This window comes from Dasypus novemcinctus, chromosome 31 (assembly GCF_030445035.2).
Source record: "Dasypus novemcinctus isolate mDasNov1 chromosome 31, mDasNov1.1.hap2, whole genome shotgun sequence".
NCBI lineage: Eukaryota > Metazoa > Chordata > Mammalia > Cingulata > Dasypodidae > Dasypus > Dasypus novemcinctus.
Genome location: NC_080703.1, coordinates 46,825,011 through 46,846,240, shown reverse-complemented (window position 1 = coordinate 46,846,240; position 21,230 = coordinate 46,825,011). Strand labels below are relative to the sequence as shown.

The 21,230-nt window shown below is 43.9% G+C and overlaps 1 long non-coding RNA gene across 1 annotated transcript; it reads left to right on the top strand.

Annotated features, from left to right (window-relative positions):
- Positions 1–4,468: 4,468 nt before the first annotated feature.
- On the top strand, positions 4,469–19,249 carry LOC131276984 (uncharacterized). Its single transcript, XR_009184203.1, has 3 exons — positions 4,469–4,613; positions 14,367–14,576; positions 18,413–19,249. It is a non-coding gene; the product is annotated as an uncharacterized lncRNA (long non-coding RNA).
- The last annotated feature ends 1,981 nt before the right edge of the window (positions 19,250–21,230 follow it).

Below are 21,230 nucleotides of genomic sequence, written 5' to 3'. Positions count from 1 at the left end.
GGTATGGCTATCACCCCAACACTCTTGGAATGAGAGGTCTGGAGCTTGGTCGTCACCCAGATGCTTAATGAGGGTGGAACCAAGAAAATGGCCATTGGTTGAGCATGTGGAAATGGTGGGTTCCCATAAGGCCCCAAGGAGAAGAAACCATCATCTTAAGAATGACTTTTTTTTCTTCTTTTTTTAATTTTAATTTTTTTCTCTTTATTTATTTTTTTAATATTACATTAAAAAAATATTAGGTCCCCATATACCCCCCACCCCCTTCACCCCACTCCTTCCCCCATAGAAACAATCTCTTCCATCATCATGAGACATTCATTGCTTTTGGTGAATACATCTCTGAGCACTGCTGCATCTCATGGTCAATGGTCCACATCATAGCCCACACTCTCCCACATTCCATCCAGTGGGCCATGGGAGGACATACAATGTCCGGTAACTGTCCCTGCAGCATCATCCAGGACAATTCCAAGTCCCAAAAACGCCTCCACATCTCATCTCTTCCTCCCATTCCCCACACTCAACAGCCACCATGGCCACTTTCTACACACCAATGCCACATTTTCTTTGATTACTAATCACAATAGTTCATGAATAGAATATCAGTACGTCCACTCCAATCCATATTCTTGAAAATAAAAAGAATGACTCTTAGACTTTGAAATCAAATAGGTGATGCCCTGTAGGTATACTGAATTGCAGAGAAACTGTAACTCATGTTTCCCTCCCAATTTCTCATTATTGTAATGAAAATGTTTATCCTTTTTCTATCCATTTGTGTATTGGAAGCAGACAAATTTTTTTGTAAGTTTCAGAGGTCTTTAGCAGATGGAGCTTTTCCCCAAGACAAATTGTATTTCTTTAAATTGATTTTGATATGATTTGGTACTTGCATTGTAGCTGATTTAAGGCTTTTTTTAATATTGTGATGACTTTTTGGAATTCAGAGAGTGGAGTGTAGCAGTTTGATATAATCAATGAATTACAAAAAGAAATATTTGATTATGCTTGTAATCTGATTTGTACCTGGGCATAATTGAGTTAGGATTAGGATGTTGTGTCCTCACTGCTTGGTGGATGGGGACTCACAGATAAAAGACATGGAGAAGAACAGAGTTGGGGATTTCTGATGTTAGAGTTTGATGCTGAAGACCCGGGAAATCAGCACTCAGAGGAAAGAGAAGCCAGCACCAGGAAGGAAGTAATCTTGAACCCAGAGAAAAGCAAACCCCAGGAACGTAGGAACCCAGGAAGCCTGAACCCTCACAGATGTCATCAGCCATCTTGTTCCAAATAGACTTTGGTGAGGGAAGTAACTTATGCTTTATGGACTGGTATCTGTAGGCACCTACCCCAAGTAAATACCCTTTATAAAAACCAATTAGTTTCTGGAATTTTGCATCAGCACAACTTTGGCTGACTAATACAGTATTCCTCTCTCATTCTTTAACATATGGATATCCATTTCTCCAAGCAACATTTTTTGAAGAAGTCATTTTCTCCCAGTTGAGTAGAGGCCTTGTCAAATATCAGATGACTATATATATGTGGATCTATGTCAGAACTTTCAATTCAGTTCCATTGGTCAATATGTCTATCGTTGTGTCAATACCATGATGTTTTGACCACTATAGCCCATGTGAAAGTTCCCTTCCAAAAATCAAGAGGGGCCCTGGTGAACCAAATCAGCATGGAAAATAACGACTCTTAGTCTCCTTGAGGGAGAGCACCCACACCTTGCTGGGAACCCTAAATATGCTCTTGGAAGCCTACCAAGCACTTCTTACTTTCCTCCTCATTTAGGTGTGTTGTACAGGATTACTTAATTGCCTGGGCCCACCTTCTCCTAGACGGAACCACAGAGTTTAGGTAAATCATGCTGCCTCAGCAGATTTGGTCTCCTCTCTTCCTGGTTTCTCCTCAAGCCAGCTGGTGTCCTCCTCAAAGCTCAAAAAGGGGTGTCAGGAAAATTGAACACGCACTCTTGGGACCCCTCTCCACCTTCTCCAGAACCCTCCCACTCTCAGAGTTTTTCTCCTCCAGATGTTTTTCTCCTGCAGCTGTGTGATTGGCCAGGTTTGGGAAAAGCTGGGGCTTCTTAACCTTGGGATGGGCAAAAACCTGTGGTTTTACCTTGAGCTATCACTCTTCTTGTTGTGCTCTCTCTGGATTGATATCCAGCAGCCTCCTGCTCTGTGGGTTCCAAAAAAAGTTCACTCAGGCAGGATTTTGTTCCCACTTAGCCATTTTTTTTTTTGTTGGAGCAATGATATGCATGCTCTTACTTTTATGCCATCTTGCCCCGCCCCTCCATTTTGTCTTGAAAGTAGCTTTAGATTACAGAAAAGTCACCTATACAATATAGGGGATTCCCATATACCCACCACCATCCACCATTTTCTCTTTCCCCTAATAATACTTTGTATGTGGATGGTACATTTGTTACAATTGATGTACAAATATTGAAAAAAATTCTAGTAGCCAGGGTCAATGATTTACATTATGGTTTACCTTTCAGACCATGCACTTTTTAAAATTTTGATGAAATTTAACATGGCCTGTATTCATCATTGCAAGATCATGTAGAACAATCCCATTGCCCCTAAAATGCCCCATATCCCTTCTATTCTATTCCCCTATCCCTCCCTTTGGGACCCACAACAACCACCACAACATTCCTTGAAGAAAAATATTCAGTTACTGGCTGCAACATTGAGGGCTTGACATACTGGCCCACCCTCCCCTATTAGGCACTGTCTATGCTCTCAAGAGACTCCTGTCCCTCTAGTTGAGAACATAGGAGGATACCCCAGGAAGGGACTCCCACAGCCATTAATACAATACACTATGACTAGATGAACACCCACATACTCCCTAGAAGTCTACCCCAGATGAGCCTTGTCCTGTTTGCCCCTAACATCCCAAACCAATAACTCTCCCTGCCATGTTTACCAAAAAACCTTCCCAACACTGTAGTTTCAACCACATACCTGCAAATCTCCAGAGTTCAACTGTTCCCTCCCCCAATCTTCCTCCATGTTCCAAGGACTGCCCAACCCACCCTCCCCACACTAAGCCCCTTATAGTTCAGCACTACCCAACAAAATAACATCACCACACCACTGTCATGCCCATCCACTGCACAACTACAAATTTTCACCTTATCACAGATTTTGTCCATATGGGCATTGGCTTAAAACCTGCTTCTCCCTTTGTCTCCTGTAAATCTATCTAGCTCCGTGAGTCTGCTCAATTTTGCTTAATTCATATCAGTGAGGTCATGTAATATTTATCCTTCAGTGCCTGGCTTGCTTCACTCAACCTAAGGACTACAAGATACATCCATGTTACCCTGTGTGTTAATACTGTATTCCTTCTTATGATTGAGCAATATTCCATTGTATGTATATACCACAATTTGTTTATCCATTCATCTATTGACGGACATTTGGGTTGTTCCCAACTTTTGGCAACAGTGAATAATGTCACTATGAACATTGGTGTGTATGTATCTGTTCATGTTCCTGCTTTCAATTTTTCGGGGTATATAACCATCAGTGGGATTGCTGGATCATATGACAGTTCTATAGTTCATTGATCTTCTCTTAACAAATCACCTATGTTGGATTTATCTTCAAGACTGTGCTCAGGAAACAACCCCTTGGAGTCATCTACAATGCTTAAACTGTGGGGTCAGCTTGACCTGGACTATTCACAATGTCAGTTAATTTGAAGTACTTGACACTGATTCTAATTATAATGAGAAGCCATTGGAAGATTTAATGCCAGGAAGTGGTCATATCTGACTTTCATTTAAGTTCAACCTCTTCATGTTGCAGAATGAGAAATGAGACCAAGAACGATTTTTTTTCAGGATTGCCCAACCAGCACCCAGACCTGTTGTGCGTGGGATTCAATTCTATGAATTACTGCTTCTTATAATTCTTCCCTCTGTGAGTTTCTTTTACCTATGGTGACCAGCCCATGACATTTACAACTATTATCTCATATATACTGGATGACCCAGAAAAAAGAAGCTAGAATGCTCCCAATTGTGCAGGTAGGGAGACTTTGGAGGTGCTGAGAGGTAAAATAACAAGGCCAGGGTCAAAAAACTGCTAAGGTGTAGTAGCCGGGTTTGAATACAGCTTTTTCTTATCATGTCAGGAATACTGTCTTTACCCAGCCCTTTCCAGGAAGGTGTTGGGACAGATATGTTTATGAAACTCTGTCCAGTTTACAGGATGACATGGCTGAGGAGAATGAGTAAGCAGTAGTCCTGAGAGGCCATTGTGTAGGTCTTGTCTTTTGAGTGCTGACAGGTAAGGGTGGGGACCTCACTGCATTGAAGGTGACATCACTACCTTGGAGACAGATCCCAACAGAACTTGGAACCCTGGTAACTAGACACCAAGAGTCCACAGAAAACACTCTATCCAGCTCACTTAGCCTGAGATGCTTGAGAGAACAAGATATTCTACTGCTGTGTTTCTAGGTCCAGAAATACTGGCCTTGGGAATATTTGGAACAAGATCCTTTTGCATCAATGTAGATGTTGGCCCAGTCCACAACCAGGAAGCCACTGGCCATTGATCAGGAGGTTTCCAAAGGTAACTTACTGTGGCCCAGGGTCATCCAATTCAAGTCAAGCCACCACTTTAATCCTATGTGGGCAGCCCCCAGTCCTCCCTCCTTTCAGTGTGTAGGAGGCACAAGGAACAGAATCATCTTGGGCAGGAGCAGTTTGTCAGGGTATGGAAAAATGGCAGGCCCTTTGGGTTCACATCTCAGTTCAAGAGTGAATGCTGGGGAAGCAACTGGTGGTGGAGTAGGCAATGGTCATTATTAATGTTAGGCCTGGGGCCCATTCCAAGTGGGGTGGTGGTGCATTCAGACTCCCTTCTGTGCCCAATGGGGGTCACAAAGTTATTATGGGGTGCTCATCCTGTGGCAATTGCCAAGCAGTCTCTTGAAACCTCTTACCTGCTCCTAGGCACTATCTTTACAGATTTCCCCACAGAACTTTGAAAAGGAGCAATTCTAGATTCCTTGGAGTGCTGAATCTGGGTGACAGCATATGGGATGGTATCTCCTCACCAGGGTTGAGACACATGGGGAAGGCCAGAAGACCCATATCCCACCTGGCCCCTTCCTCTGGAAACCTCTCATGGATTTGCCATCTCTGTTGCCCACAGTCCCACTCTCCAAAGGCTTCTGAGCCTCCATCCCTCACCCATCCACCACCATGGGAAGCTCTGCTCATGGCTAGACAGAAAGTCACTTGTATTGGTCAAAGGGGTGCTGATGCAAATAAGAAAAACCTGTTGGCCTTTATCATGTTACATCATATCATATCATGTCACATCATGTCACATCACATCACGTCATGTTACATCACGTCAGGTTATAACATATATCATATCATGTCATATATTTTATATTATATTATATTGTTATGTTATGTTATGTTATGTTATGTTATGTTATGTTATGTTATGTTATGTTATTATTGTTGGAGAAAAATTGGCATTCACTGGGACACAGAGTGATATGACCACAGGCAGAGAATGTGTTGAGAAGCTCTCCCCATGGAGGGGGTCTGAAGAACAGACTTCAACCCCCCACCAGCATGATGGGGGTCTGAAGAGAGAATTCAGCCCACTCCTGGAAAGGGGGGATTTGAATTTATACAGAACTTTCTTAGGTGGGGAAATGATAGTTGCTGGGAGGGGGTTGAGGGTCCTTTTGAGGTGCAGGTACCAATAGAAAGCACTAGAGGTGAAAATTTTCCCTCTAATGATAATGATAATGACTAAAGGATAGTGGGTTAGGGAGTTATAGTTTCTTGGAATGCTGCAGGAGTAGATGTTTCTTTGATCCATAGGGATTAAAGGTTTCCTTATGTTCCTCTGATATGCAGATAGGGAAGGTTTACATTTCCCTTTACTCCCATCTCTATTTGGTATCTTTGTTTAACCTGTGGGGATGTGCCATGCCCTTAGACATGTACATTTATGGGGAATGGGGTTAGCCTTTTCTGAGTGCATATCACGGGAAATTGAGCTACAGCTTGTTAATTATTGCAAGCCTCTAACAATTATATTAATTATATTATATTACATTTTATAATTAGAAGAGTTTATATTTGGGGTAGAAGCTTACAGTTATCATGCCATAAATGTTAGAAAGAAATCTTCTAGAAGAAAATAAGGCTCACCCGATTGTGGAGAAGAAAAGAATTTATTCTCAATCTTGCAAGAAGGGGCGCACAACCAGAAAACATGGCTGGCACCCCAAACAAAGAAAAATGACACAATTTATACCCTTAAGCCTAGCACACAAGCCCTTCCTCTGTTTCTCCATAGATTGGATACTTCAGAAGTTACAGCCTATCCGAGAAGATCTAACTTTCCTGTGCAAAAGTTTGTGGTTAACCGCTTCCCCCATCACATTCCAACCACTTTAGTTTTTACCTGCTCCCCTTTGTCAAATAAGGAATGGAATTTAGTGCTGAATTGGTATTGACTTAGGTCTTTCTTGGGCATCTTCTTATTGCCTATAGGACTGGCTTAAGCTGGTTTCCTTTGTTGCTGTTTAACCCAGAAGTGGGAGACTGAAGAAGTAGGCTGCCAGTTACATAAATATTATTTTCCTCCTTTATGTGAAAACTAAACTAATCTTTGTTTCTTACAATTGCCCCTCTTTCTTTTAAATTCTTTTTAGTTTTCACGTTTCCATTCTTCAAATTTTCTAAGTGCTGTCTCACACTCTTCATCATAAGAATCTCCTTCTTTAAGGGGGTACAGATTGTTTTGCCTACACTGTATGGGCATTTGTTTGGTTAGGGCAGTTTCAATGAGTCTTTGAACTAGCCCTCAGGCACATGGAATGATACAGCATCTGACTGTGGTAAGCACCCCAGCTGAGATAATGAGGGAAGTTAAGGTGGACAGTGCAACCCCTTTCTATTTTCCAAACTAATTTTTAAGCCATCCTGTGAGTGAATTACTAATGCCAGAATTCTCTGCTAATTCCTCAGATAGGGCTGTTAGGCCTTGTAAAGCTCTAGTGACAGTTCCATCAGGGGCAGTGTTATTGGGGGTGAATGTACAGCAACTACCTCCAATCATAACAAAGACTCCCCGTTTCTCAGCTAGGATCATATCTAAGGCCATTCTATTTTCCCATGTCATTCTTCTAGTAGCATCTAATTGTTCTGCAATTCCTTTAACTTCATTCCTGGTGTAATTAATAAATCTCTGTTGGCTATAATAGATATAATTAATCCAGTCTACATTTTATTTATTTATTTATTTATTTATTTATTTATTTATTTATTTATTTATTTATTTATTTTTATTGATTTTGTAAAAATATTACATTAAAAAAACAATATGAGGTCCCATTCAACCCCACCACCCCCACCCCACCACTCCCCCCCCCCCCAGCAACACTCACTCCCATCATCATGATACATCCATTGCATTTGGTAAGTACATCTCTGGGCATCTCTGCACCTCATGGTCAATGGTCCACATCATGGCCCATATTCTCCCACATTCCATCCAGTGGGCCTTGGGAGGATTTACAATGTCCGGTGATTGCCCCTGCAGCACCATCCAGGGCAACTCTAAGTCCCAAAGGCACCTCCACATCTCATCTCTTCCTGCCATTCCCCATACCCATATCAGCCAACATGTCCACTTTTCCCACTCCACTCCAATGCCACCTTTTCTCTGTGGACCTTGGATTGGTTATGTCCGTGGCATCTCTATGTCAAGGGGAGGCTCAGATTCCACATGGAGGCTCAGATTCCACATGGATACTGGATGCAATCCTCCTGCTTTCAGTTGTAGGCACTCTAGGCTCCATGGTGTGGTGGTTGTCCTTCTTCAACTCCATCTTAGCTGAGTGAGGTGAGTCCAATAAATCAGATTGTAGGAGCTGAAGTCTGTTGAGGCTCAGGGCCTGGCTATCACATTTTTATTAGTGGTGACCCACTAGAACAAGAATGACTCAAATCCAGCTGCTACCTGATTTCTAACCTTAAACTCATCTGGGACTCCTCGGGGAACTCCGATTTTGTCTAAATAGATCCGCTCATCAAAAGAACCAAGTAAACTTTTCTCTCTCCCTCCCTAGGATGATATTCTCGCTTCTTTTTCAAATGCCAAGGTGAATAGGATAGCCAATTGGACCAGAGCACAGGATCCACCCCACCTCTCGGGCAGTATTGGTTGGAGAACACCCTTTCCACAGTACCACCACAGGTCTGCTCGAGGTCTGACCAAACTGGTGAAATTGTCAGTATGATCACTGCTTACATTCCACACTTGTGTACACGAGGCCACAGTTCCAAGGTCCTGGAATCCTTTCCTCTGTCCAGAGAGACAAGCAGAGTGATTCCCTGGGTCCAGATGGGAGGCAGGTATGGCCTTATGTTTCCATTTTTAACTGGTGGGAAGAGAGAGGACAAAGTACTACAATTTTCACCAGGAGTAGCATTTTGAAAGAGGAGTATCATACACTTAAAGTCCTTTTCATGCTTTTCCATACTGAGCAGAAAGGGTACAATATGAGCTGTGGGGAGGCCTGTTGCACATGCATAACAGTTGCTTTTGTATAGACTCTGGACAGTATATTTTATCCATTCTACCCAGGCATTTTTGTCCCCATATCTTGTCTCTATTTCTATGGTTTGCTTTAAATCTTCTGCCTTAAGTATCTTTTTTTTTTCAAATTCTAGTCAATTTATTCATTTTTTAAAAAGATATTACATTAAAAAAATATGAGGTCCCCATTCGTCCCCACCGCTCCCACCCCACCACTCCCCCCCCCCCAATAACACTCTCCCCCATTATCATGTCACATCCGTTGCGTCTGGTGAGTACATCTCCGGGCATCGCTGCACACCATGTCCCGTGTTCCACACCATAGCCCACACTTTCCCACGTTCCATCCAGTGGGCTATGGGAGGACATACAACATCTGGCAATTGTCCCTGGGGCACCACCTAGGACAACTCCAGGTCCCGAAAATGCTTCCACATCTCTTCTCTTCCTCCCCTTCTCCACACCCAGCAGCCACCATGGCCACTTTTTCCACACCAATGCCACATTTTCTCCATTATTAACCACAATATTTCATGAATAGAATATCATAAAGTCCACCTGATCCTTACTGTATTGCTCCTTCCTGTGGACCTTGGCTTGGTTGTGTCCATTCCACATCTATGTCAAGAGGGGGTTTAGATTCCACATGGATATTGGATGCAATCCTCCTGCTTTCAGTTGTAGGGACTCTAAGCTCCATGGTGTGGTGGTTGACATTCTTCAACTCCATGTTAGCTGAGTTGGGTAAGTCCAATAAATCCGACTGTAGGAGCTAAAGTCTGTTGAGGTCAGGGACTGGCTATCATATTGTCAGTCCAGAGATTCAAATCCCCTAGATATATCTTAAGCCCCAGCACCAACTACAATTCCAGTAAAGTAGCATGAAAGGCTTGTGAAAAGAGATCCCATCTGAGTCCAGCTCCATCAAGCAGAAACACCAGCTCCAAAGAAGGACCAACTGATATGGCAGTGAACCCCATCTGCCATGACCATAGAACCTTTGGGTCTCTTTAGCCCTCAAAAGGACCAATACCTGGGGTTGTATCTACTTTATCTGTCTCTGAGACTCTGCTCTAGTGTGCATAAGGGCAATCCTTCTGACAACCTCTAGACTCTTTTTTAGAGACTCATAGCCATATAAACTCATTTGTCCTTTTCATTTCCCCCTTAATTTTAGGTGAAACAACATTTTTAACTCCTTTTATTATATGTAGACAGGGATATTCTGCTGGTCCACGTTGAACCTTTAATTCAAGGTCCTTTTCTAGTTATATCATAAGCTGGTACTTGGTAGTGATCCCTCGGTGCCAGGGAGGCTCAACCCCGGGCATCATGTCCCAACCTGGGGGGAAGGCATTGCATTTACATGCTGAGTTTGGCTTCGAGACTGGCCACATTTGAGTAACACAGAGGCTGTCAGGAGGGAACTCCTAGGCACAGTGCTGCTCTAGGCCTTGTTCTTATTTCAGGTGTATAGGCTCACAAGCATAGTCATTAGTATCAGGGGCTCACTGTTGGACCCTCATTCCTTCCTGATCCTTACCGTTGCACCTGGGGGACTGCTGCTGCTCCCCTAGGGACCATGACAGAGCCCCCCCTGGGCAGTAACCCAGTACCCCCTCAGCAGTTGTTTTTAATTGTTTCCACTATGAGTATATCCACACATTTCCATGTCCCCTGGCATATGCCCTGTATAACTCCCTGTCAACTATATATCACCTGTCAATAACATCCCATACCAGTATTCCTCTGCTGCCATTGTTGAACCACTCTGTGATGCAAAACTTCCTGAAAAGTGAAGCCCAATAGAATGTTAGGTCCCCTTACCAGTAAAATGGAATATAGCGATGAGTTTAAAGGTTAGACATAGAATACATATTGATTTGGAAAAATTCTACACCCTATCTTTTTCTTTTCTTTTTTCCTAATTATTGAGCTTCTCTTCACAGGAGCCCTAGATCACAGTAATTCATATATACAATATACAGTACTCCCACACATCCACCATAAAACCATTTCCCTTCCACAGTGATAATCTTCTAACTTATTCATATCATATTAACTGAAACTGATGTACAGACTCTGAAACAATAGCTTTCAAACAGGGTGACATCTGTGCTTACATTGTGGTCCATACTTTAGGCTATACAGTTTTCTAATTTTTTAAATTATCCTATGTTTTACATTATGGTTTAAATTATTAGTCTGTCATCCCCACTATGTTTTTGGTGTAATATTACATGTTTTATATTCATTCTAGTGTACTCTCGTGAAACTTCTTCTTGCCCCCACATTTACCTTGGTTCCATCCATTCAACATCCATTTTCTCCTCCCCTTGGGGCCCACAGCGACAGCCAATCTCCATTTCCTGAGGAGCCATGTCCAGAGATACTTGCAACAGTGTTCAGGGCCTGACTTGCTCAACTGCCCTAATGCCCCGGGAGCCACCCTTTCTCTCGAGAGATACAGTTCCCTCTTTTTTGATGGCATTAGTCCTCCCCAGCATGTGGGTCCACCCCCACTCTCACTACTTGGGTCTCTGCCCAATGGTACAACCCACCCTGGCAAAATGAGCATTCAGACATTCCCCAGGAGTCCGTCCCACGTCAGATCATCCCCTCTGAGCATCTTATACAGGTAACCCCTCTAATTATATTTTGATACGGTTTTCTCAGCATATTATTCTCAACCAACACCTGACACTCTCCTACATTTGCATGTTGCCTCTCCCTCCCCCCAATTTTTTGGGCAATATTGCCCATCCGCCCATCCCCAGCCCCCTCAAACCCGCAAAGCCCCACCCAAAGGCAACCCCTTGCCCCCATTTTATCTCTTCTTTATGCTCATACTTACTGCCAGCTCATCATAGATTCCACCCCTGCAGACGTTGGCTCACATCCTTCCACCACCCCCCAATTTCCTGTAAGCCTATCTTCCAGTCTCTAGCTCTCTGAGGCAGCTTGCTTATTTCATATCATTGAGGTAATGTAGTATTTGTCCTTCAATGCCTGTGTTGCTTCACTCAACATAAAGTTCTCAAGATTCATCCATGTTATCACGTGTTTGTAGTGTATTTGTTCTTAAAGCCGAGTAGTATTCCTTTGTATGTATATACCATGTTTTATTGATCCACTCATCTGTTGATGGGCATTTGGGTTGATTCCAACTTTTGGTGATAGTGAACAATGCTGCTATGAACATTGGTGTACATATATCGGTTTGTGTCATGGTTTTCAGTTCTGCTGGGTATATACCCAGCAGTGGTATTGCTGGGTCATATGGCAAATCTATGATTAGTTTTTTGAGAAACCGCCAAACTGTCCTTCAGAATGGTTGGATCCTTCTGCATTCCCACCAGCAGTGGATGAATGTTCCCATTTCTTCACATCCTCTCCAGCATTTGTATTCTTCTGTTTTTTTCATAGCTGCCACTCTTATAAGAGTAAGATGGTATCTCATTGTACTTTTGATTTGCATTTCCCTGATAGCTAGAGATATGGAGCATTTTTTCATGTGCTTTTTAGCCTTTTGTATTTCTTCTTTGGAGAAGTGTCTGTTTAAATCTTTTTCCCATTTTTTAAATGGGTTGTTTATCTTTTTATTTTCAAGATATAGGAGTTCCTTATATATGCAAGTTATAAGTCTCTTTTCAGATATATGGTTGCCAAATATTTTCTCCCATTGTGTGGGTTCCCTTTTTACTTTCTTGACAAACTCCTTTGAGGTGCAGAAGGCTTTAATTTTAAGGAAGTCACATTTATATATTTGTCCTTTTACTGCTCGTGCTTTTGGTGTGATATTCATGAAGTCATTTCCTATTAAAAGGTCTTATAGATGTTTCCCTACACTGCTTTCCAAGGTCTTTATGGTCTTGGCTCTTATATTTAGGTCTTTGATCCATCTTGAGTTGATCTTTGTATAAGGTGTGAGATGGTAATCCTCTTTCATTTTTCTACATATGGCTATCCAGTTCTCCAGGCACCATTTGTTGAATAGACCATTCTCTCCCAGTTGAGAGGGTTTGGTGGCTTTATCGAATATTATATGGCTATATATATGAGGTTCTATATCAGAACTTTCAATTCGATTCCATTGTTCTGTGTGTCTCTCCTTATGCCAATACCATGCTGTTTTCACTACTGTAGCTTTGTAGTATGTTTTGAAGTCAGGTAGTGTGATTCTTCCAATTTCGTTTTTCTTTTTCAATATGTCTTTGGCTATTTGGGGCCTCTTTCCTTTCTAAATAAATTTCATAGTTAGTTTTTCTAGTTCCTTAAAGAAGGCTGTGTTGATTTTTATTGGGATTGCATTGAATGTGCAGATCAGTTTGGGTAGGATAGACATCTTAATAATATTTAGTCTTCCTATCCATGAACAGGGAATATTCTTCCATTTATTTAGGTCTTCTTTGATTTCCTTGAACAGTCTTGTATAGTTCTCAGTGTATAAGTTTTTTACATCTTTAGTTAAATTTATTCCTAAATATTTGATTTCTTAATTTACTATTGTAAGTGGTATTTGTGTCTTGATTTCCTCCTGATCTTGCTCATTATTGGTGTTCAGAAATGCTGCTGATTTTTGCGCATTGATCGTATAACCTGTGACTTTACTAAACTCGTTTATGAGTTTTAGAATCTTTGTTGTAGATCTCTCAGGGATTTCTATGTACAGGATCACGTCATCTGCAAATAATGAAATTTTGACTTCTTCCTTTCCAATTTGAATGCCTTTTATATCTGGTTCTTGCCTCAGTGCTCGAGCAAGTACTTCTAAGACAATGTTAAATAGAAGGGGAGACAGTGGGTATCCTTGTCTTGTTCCTGATTTTAGAGGGAAGGATTTTAGGATTTCTCCATTAACAATGTTGGCTGTAGGTTTTTCATATATACTCTTTATCTTGTTCAAAAAATTTCCTTGTATTCCTCTCTTTTGGAGTGTTTTTATTAAGAAAGGGTGCTGTATTTTGTCAAATGCTTTTTCTGCATCTATAGATATAATGTGATTTTTTTCCTTCAATCTGTTTATACGGTGTATTACATTGATTGATTTTCTTATGTTGAACCATCCTTGCATACCTGGAATGAATTCCACTTGGTCGTGGTGTATAATTCGTTTAATGTGTTGTTGAATACGATTAGCAAGTATTTTGTTAAGTATTTTTGCGTCTAGGTTCATTAGAGAAATTGGTCTATTTTCCTTTCTTGTTGTGTCTCTGTTTGGCTTTGGTACTAGGATAATGTTGGCCTCATAGAAGGAGTTAGGCAATGTTCCTTCTGTCTCGATTTTTTGGAATAGTTTCAGCAGGATTGGTGTTAGTTCTTTCTGGAATGTTTTGTAGAATTCACCTGTGAAGCCGTCTGGCCCTGGGCTCTTCTTAGCTGGGAGATTTTTAATGATTGATTGTTGGGAGCAGTCAATACAAGTATACACTGAGTTCAGCAATGCCGGCAACATGGCCACCAGAGCAGAGCCCACTTCCTTGTTCTTCTCCCTCCCTGCTCCTTTGTTCTCCATTTCCCGCCACTGCCAAGACTGATAAGATAGTGCACAGGTGCAAGACGTGAAACTGAAGTCCGCCTTCTACCTCAGCAACAGAAATAGCCAATCCCTAGCTTCCACCTCCACCCACCGCCCTTCCCCTTCACAAGAGTATATATGCTCAGTCCCCTCAATAAAATGTTGCAGCTTGATCAGAACCCTGTCTTGCTGTCATTCTTCGTGTCTCTTGTCCCACCATTCTTTCTCGGCAGGTTTCGAGCCCTCGTTGCCGTCCCGTGGGCCGGGGCAGTTTGGCGCCCAGCGTGGGGCCCGACGATTCCCTGTAATCGAGAAAAGAATGTCGCTTCACCCAGGAAGGGAGTACTCCCAGCACATCAGCTGACGAAAGGCTCCCAGCGGTGGAAAGGGAACAGCTCTGCACCAACCCGTAAATCCTTCAATCATTGACGGTGGCCAAGCGGGTAAGTGAAATACTCTATTTCGCTTCACTTCTTTGTAATCATGGGACAAGCAGAATCCTCACACTCATTATTTCTTTGCCAAGTAAAGGAGGCACTCAAGACACGAGGAGTTAAGGTTAAAAAGAAAAGTTTAACTGAGTTCTTTAAGTTTGTTATCAAAACCTGTCCATGGTTTCCCGAGGAGGGCACAATAGATGAAAAATGTTGGAACAGAGTAGGCAATTGTTTAACTGATTATTACAAAACCTTTGGACCTCAGAGAGTCCCCGTCACTGCATTCAATTACTGGCAACTAATACAGGGTATACTTGGAATTACGCCCCAACCCCCTGATATAAAGAATCTAGTCTCAGAAGGGGAAACTGCCTTAAAGTTGAGCTCTCGGCCCCATTCGGGTTGCGATAAAAGGTCTGAATTGCACTCGCAGCCCCACCCCTCACGTCCGGGTTCACCCCTTAGCCTAATCTCCCTCGACAATGCAGATACCGAGCCCCTTCACCCTGCCACACCTTCCGCCCCCTCTCCCGAGGATGGAAATGGTGAGGACAATCCAAAGACCCCTGATAAGAACATGGAATGTACCCTTGAGCCGCTCTCACTCCCGCCCTTTAAACCCCCCCCATATGGAACCTCTTCCAATCTAAATCCTCCGTTTTTATATCCTTTGGCTTTAATGCCTTCCCTTGCAAAACTTCAGCAACCTCCCACTCTTTCAGGTCCTTCTGAGATTAGCGAGCTTTACGCTGAAATTTGCAGTATTCAGGAGCTCACTCAAACTCTTATAAGCATCTCACTTCCCGATACCAAAAGCAAGGACCCTTCGCTCACCTTCCCCATTCTCTGGAGTGGGCGGTCCACTTCTGCTAAACTCCGCCCTCCCATTCCCAACAGAAACCTAGCCCTCTCTGACAATAGTACCAATGAGTCTGGGGAGGATGAACTTCAAACCCACACTAGGAAGAAGCAAACCCATGAGCCAGAGCCCAGTCCATCTAGTAGGCCAGAGCCCGGTCCATCTAGCAGGCCAGAGCCCAGGGAAAATGAACTTGAACCCCGGTCTACCAGACCAGAACCCACCCCACTCAGGGCGAGAACCCATGCACGGCAGCGCAGCCCCTCCCCTAATGTATATCTTCCTTTAAGTTTCAAATCCATTGAAAAATTTAAAAAGGCAGTTCATTCATATGGGCCCACTGCTCCATTCACCCTTGCCCTAATAGAGGCACTGGGCAATAAGGAATTAACACCTAACGATTGGTTCCAGCTTGCTAAAGCTGTGCTCTCCAGGGGAGATTTCATTACTTGGCACTCACATTATGAGGAAGCGGCCAGAGAATATGCTATATGCAATGAGAAAAGGGAAGAAACAAAAGGCTGGACAGTAAGAAAATTCATGGGCCAAGGCTCCGCCCAGTCCAGTGCAGCCCAGGCCCAGTTCAGTGCAGGGCTCATTTCTCAAATTCAGAAGGTGGCCCTTAAGGCCTGGAAAAAATTGCCAATAAAAAATCACCCAACTTCTTCTCTGGCAAAATTAACTCAGGGGCCAGAAGAACCATTTGCTGACTTCCTTAGTCGGCTGCAAGCCACAGCCGAACATCTGTTTGGTGACACGGAAACCGGGTGTGATTTTATTAAGCAACTTACTTTTGAAAATGCAAATGAGCCTTGCCAACAGGCCATCTGCCCATTTCATAACACTGATCTTTCTAATTGGGTGCGCCTATGTGCAAATGTTACGCCTGCCAAAACCATGGGCATGGCCATTGGTGCAGCACTTCAAAGTTTTAAAAAAGACCTAAAGAAAACTTTAGCCAACTCATCTTCTTGCTTTAATTGTGAGCAACCTTGGCACTTTGCAAAGGATTGCCCTATGAAGGCTCTTGAAATGCCTCAGCCCGTTATCCCTGGTGCTAGGCCACGCCCCTCCACTGTTTGCCCAAGGTGCAAAAAGGGGTATCACTGGGCTTCAGAGTGCCGCTCTCATACAGATATTAATAACCTACCACTCAAACCCCGGTGGCAGGGAAACTCCCAGCGGGGCCAGCCCCAGGCCCCACCCCAAACAAACCCTGGGACTACACGGTTTGTTCAACCCACAGCACCAGCCCTCCCAACCATTCACCGCGCTGCTACATCGCAGATCTATAGAGAGCAACAGCAGGGAGCGCAGGATTGGACCTCTGTGCCACCTCCGAATCAGTATTAACCCCGGACTCCAGCCCTGTCCTTATTCCAACAGGAGTGTATGGGCCATTGCCCCCCAATACATTCGGCCTTATATTGGGGAGAGCCAGCACCTCCTTAAAAGGAGTTCAAGTCCTCCCAGGAGTATTAAATAATGATTTCATAGGCAAAATAAAAATAATTGCAGCCACCTCGTATAACATAGTCCCAGTACCCACTGGCACTCGTATAGCACAGCTTGTCATCCTCCCCTTACATCAGGCTAATTCCAATTTCAAAAAGTTGCAGTGCACCAATGAAAGTCCCGGCTCCTCTGATACTTTCTGGGTCCAAGTCATAAGTCATAACTGACCCACTTTAAAACTAAAATTGAATGGCAAATCTTTTGAGGGAATATTAGACACAGGAGCCGATGCTACCGTTATTTCCTCTAATCACTGGCCTAAATCTTGGCCCCTTACTGTAGCAGCCACTCATTTACAAGGGATAGGGGAAAGCACCAACCCCCTCCAAAGCTCACAAACCCTGAACTGGGAGGATAACGAAGGCAATAAGGGCACAGTTACTCCTTTCATACTGCCCAATCGTCCTATTAACTTATGGGGCAGAGATATCCTCTCTCAAATGAAAGTCTTTATGTGCAGCCCTAATAACACCATCGCTGCCCAAATGCTTAACATGGACTTTCTGCCTGGCAAGGGCTTAGGCAAAGACAGTCAAGGCATTAAACAGCCTATCTCAGTAAAACCTAATGCAAGTAAAGTGGGACTTGGGTTCCCGCAGGATTTAACATAATGGCCGTTGACATTCCTGTACCCCATGCTGAAAAAATTTCTTGGAAAAATACACAGCCAGTGTGGGTTGATCAATGGCCACTAACCTTAGAGAAAACCTTAGCAGCTATAGAGTTAGTACAGGAACAACTTGCTGCGGGACATATTGAGCCCACACAGTCTCCCTGGAACACCCCTATTTTCATCATAAAAAAGAAATCTGGCAAATGGAGACTATTACAAGATTCACGGGCCATTAACAAAGCAATGATCCCTATGGGGGCTTTGCAGCCTGGCCTTCCTTCACCAGTCGCAATCCCTTCAAGCTTTCATAAAATTGTTATAGACTTGAAGGATTGTTTTTTCTCAATACCTGTTCATCCTGAGGATAGACAGCATTTTGCCTTCAGTGTCCCCCAAATTAACTTTCAGGGCCCTATGCCTAGATTTCAATGGAAAGTCTTACTGCAAGGAATGGCAAACAGCTCCACCTTGTGCCAGAAATATGTTGCCACAACCATTAATCCAGTTAGGCAGGCCTGGCCACAAATCTATATTCTCCATTATATGGATGATATCCTGTTCTCAATTTCCTTACTTTGGATATAAATGGGCAATCTGCCGCCGATAGATATTGGCACCCTGCTTCAGGCCACAGTCATGTGGCGTGACCCTTTAACATCACAGTGGAACGGGCCCAACCCCATGATCATTTGGGGACGAGGCTCTGCCTGCATATACGATCAAAAAGGGAACGGCCCTCGCTGGCTACCAGAAAGACTAATAAAACAAGTCAATCCCCCGTCTTCCGAACCACAAACTAATTCTTCCAGGGAGATAATTTCCCCCTGAGAAAAAACTTTCTCTTTTCTTTTACAGCTCGCTTAAGAATTGCAAGAAGCCCCTGTCATTGCAACAGCCTGCAATAAGAGAACACGCCGCCTCAACCAGATGTGCCTGATCCGGTCCTCACAAACCCACCTCGGAGAAGCCTCCCGCCTCAATCAACGACCGGGTGATCTCCAATCAAAGCGCAAATGCTTCTCTCACTCCCTTCGCAACCATTTCTGTTCTATTTCTTTCTCATAACCTTTGTCTTTTTAACAGTATTTTCTGCCATCTGCCTAGCCTCTACCACCCCAAAGGACTAGAACCTCGGCCAACGAATTCTCCTTGCTGTCGCCTTTCTGCTTCTCGCCTCCATCTTCATCTCCCTTGCTGTCTTCCTCCCATAATGGGTTCCATGAGCCTTTCACTGTTTAAAACTATCTCTCTTTTCCTCCTTTGTCTCCCTATTACATTCACCAACCCTGACCACCAACCTTTTAATTGGACATTGAGCCTTTGGCAACAGGAGAAATTACTTCAATACAAGGTCACCTCCACCTCCCCTATTTTCTCTATTCACCTTTGCCGCCTTATAGGCCAAAGTCCCGATTGTTACCCGGGATGCCAGGGACAGGGCTGCTATGGTGGCAGGGGAGGTGCTGTCCCAGGCCCCGGGGGACCTCCAATTTCAGGCTATTATATCTGTCCTTCTTCAGCAGGCTCCTCCTCCCATTCCTGCCATGACCCTGCACACTATTATTGCCCCTCCTGGGGGTGCGAATCTATGGCAGTCGGGTGGCAGGGAGCCCCGAATAATGACCCCAACCTTAAGTTACTCAGTCGTCAACTCTCCCCACGGCAAACCAACATCACCCTACAAGTAAAAAATCCCAGTGACGTACAATGGCTTGCTGGCCGCACATGGGGAATATGGCTCTACATGAATGGGCATGATGCTGGTGCCTTCTTCCTTATAAGAAAAAACCCAGCCATCTCCTCACCATCCCCCATTCCAGTCGGCCCTAATTCAGTTCTCAACCCATTGCCTCATTATACTCACCCTAACATTTCTCGTTCTAGCATCTCCTCTAATGTCTCCTCTGATGTACCTTCACTGAGTCTGCATAACCCGCTCATTGCCCTCCTTAATGCCACATTCCTCTCTCTAAACTCTTCTAACCCCAATCTCACAAAAAATTGTTGGCTGTGCTTCTCCTCCGCGGCACCATACTATGAGGCTATAGCCACCAATGCCTCTTACCAAACCTCTACAAGTAGCAATCCTGCCTCCTGTAGCTGGAATCAAATGAGAATAAGGCTGACAATTCAGTCAGTCTCTCAGAGTGGGCTTTGCGTCACTAAGATCGGGGGTACTATCATTTCTTCCATGAAAACTCTTTGCAATTTCACCGCTACCCCTGAAGCAACTGCCCAGTTCCTAATACCCCATAATAACACAAAATGGCTGTGTTCCTCTACCGGCCTCACCCCATGCCTCAGTATCCAAACTCTTAATCATACCAAAGAAACTTGCATACTTACCATTATACTTCCCCGCATTTACTTTCATAATGATAACCAATTCTTTGATTCCTGGCAACACTATTTCTCGCCAGTCTATGTACAGAAAAGAGAAATTATCACTGCTATCACAATTGCTTCCCTTTTAGGTCTTGCTGGAGCCGGGACAGGGATCGCAGCCCTTACCTCACAACAAACTTCCCTCTCCTCTATCCAGAGAGCCGTCGACGAAGACATAACTTGTCTGGAAAGCTCCATTTCCCACTAAGAAAAATCCCTAAACTCTCTGTCCGAAGTAGTGCTCCAAAATTGCAGAGGTTTAGACCTCCTCTTCCTTAAAGAGGGAGGGCTCTGTGCAGCCTTAGGGGAAGAGTGTTGTTTTTATGTTAATCATTCCGGCCTCATTAGAGATAACATGGCCCAAGTGAGGGAGGGGCTAGCAAAACGCAAAAGAGAAAGAGAAACCCAAGGAAATTTCTCCTGGGGGTTTAATGGAATCCTCCCTTATATTCTTCCCATATTGGGCCCACTAATAACTATACTCCTCATATTGTCTTTTGGACCTTGGGCCATAAAAAGAATTATTCAGTTAGTTAAGGACCAAATTGACTCTGCTCTTGGTAAGCCTATCCATGTACATTACCATCGGCTCCACCTCGCTGATCAAGGTGTGTCCATGGACCATGCAGACTGTCTCCCTTCCTGGATGAATCCTCCCCGCCAATAAGCTGCTGAGTGCCAGGCACAGCAGGAGACAGTTAGAGGTAAGCACAACCTAACTGATCTCTGAGAAGTATGCCTCATTGTTACAGGGGTACGCTCTGTTTGCCAAGGACACTAGGCAGGGTGCTTCGACCACATTCGGCCTGCATAGACAGGAGGGATGCGTCAATAGCATTCTGACTGCTCAGGGAGCTGGGCTGGTTAGCCAATGACGGGCAACTGAACCGACCTAACAGTCAACCTAAGACAGGGACATGGCCTTTTGCTGCCATGCCTCCCCATGACGGGTAAGACTGGTCACATGTGTGAGTGAGCTGAAACAGCTCACCGGGTGTGGTTCCGACCTAAATCAGGCACAGCCCCCCCCTCATTTCATCGGCCTCCACTGCACAATCTATAATACCCCTTCCCGAAAAAATCAGAGCCGTCTACATCAGAGAAATGAGGCCTCTACTTCCCTCAGCTAGCCGTACAAAAAATACTGTGCTAATAAAAGAAAAAGGGAGGAGATGTTGGGAGCGGTCAATACGAGTATACACTGAGTTCAGCAATGCTGACAACATGGCCACCAGAGCAGAGCCCACTTCCTTGTTCTTCTCCCTCCCTGCTCCTTTGTTCTCCGTTT